The 1,049-nt window shown below is 41.4% G+C and overlaps 1 protein-coding gene across 1 annotated transcript in view; it reads left to right on the top strand.

Annotated features, from left to right (window-relative positions):
* Positions 1 to 1,049, top strand: part of slc41a2b (solute carrier family 41 member 2b) — a 51,298-nt gene that overhangs the window by 35,295 nt on the left and 14,954 nt on the right. The window lies entirely within an intron of this gene.

Genomic DNA, 1,049 nt, shown 5'->3' with positions numbered 1-1,049 from the left:
CAATTAACATGTTCTATCTTGTTTAACATATACTTAAAGAGACATGTAAAAAACAACAACCAGGTGAATTATCGTTGTATATTTTTAGGTGAACTACTTCCTTACACCAGCTCCATTCTTTTAACACAGACAGTGTATGGAACTATTCCTTTACAAGCTCCCATTTGATCCGTGGCATATTCAGATTGCGAGGACAGAAGTGTGAAGTGAGAAGACGAGGACAGACGGGGAAGAGCGAGTGTGAATGCTCATTGTGAAGTTATGTCGGTTTACAGGCCCAGTGGGAGCGCTGGTAATGCTCCAATAAAATGTCACCAGGCAGACAAAGAGCCACAATAGATTGAATTAAGTGGACATCACCCTGAGGTGGTGGCAGTGTCTAATTTAATATCCTCACCACAATAACTGGCCTGGTTGGGGGCGGACACGCTCTACTTTTTGTATGGTTTGCAGTACACGACCACTTCAGTGACTGAAAGCCAGCTACATATCAAAGATGTGTTTACCTGCTGCAATGCGAACACATGAATGATTTTTAGTTGTGAATGAAAAACCGTGTCTCTTTTCTCAGTTAAACTCTAAACAGTTTCTTTTTTTTTTTTACAGATATAAAGACACAATACAGAAAGACTTTTTCTTCTCTTCTGTGCTGCTCTGTGCCCACCTGTCAGCTAGTTTGTTGTTGATACCTGTATGTATGTGAGCTCCCCTGCAGGGCTTAGTCACCAGACTGTGGCTACAAGGATGAAAGACGCAGGAAGTTAGTTTGTGTGTTCCTTGCTAAGGGGAAGGTGTGATAGCTGCAGCATGTGAATGTAAAGTGGTCCTGTATTTTGGCAGTGCAGATGGCGTCCCATATTCTCACGACTGTTCATCTGCTTGATTTTAATTCAAATCTTACATGAAGAAAATAGAGCTGCATGCAAAGATGAGATGAGAGTAATAAAAAACATTTGTTCTAGCACATTTAAGGTTTTTTCTGCTCCAGTAACAGTTGAAAAAGCCTCAGTCAGAAGCTCACCTCGCCTCCTCAGAAATGTAACTACACG

The sequence above is a fragment of the Morone saxatilis genome, unplaced genomic scaffold (assembly GCF_004916995.1).
Source record: "Morone saxatilis isolate NCDOM2014 unplaced genomic scaffold, NCSU_SB_2.0 Contig10, whole genome shotgun sequence".
Lineage (NCBI taxonomy): Eukaryota > Metazoa > Chordata > Actinopteri > Moronidae > Morone > Morone saxatilis.
Note: the sequence above shows the minus strand (reverse complement) of the source record. Positions and strands in the feature narration are given on the sequence as shown.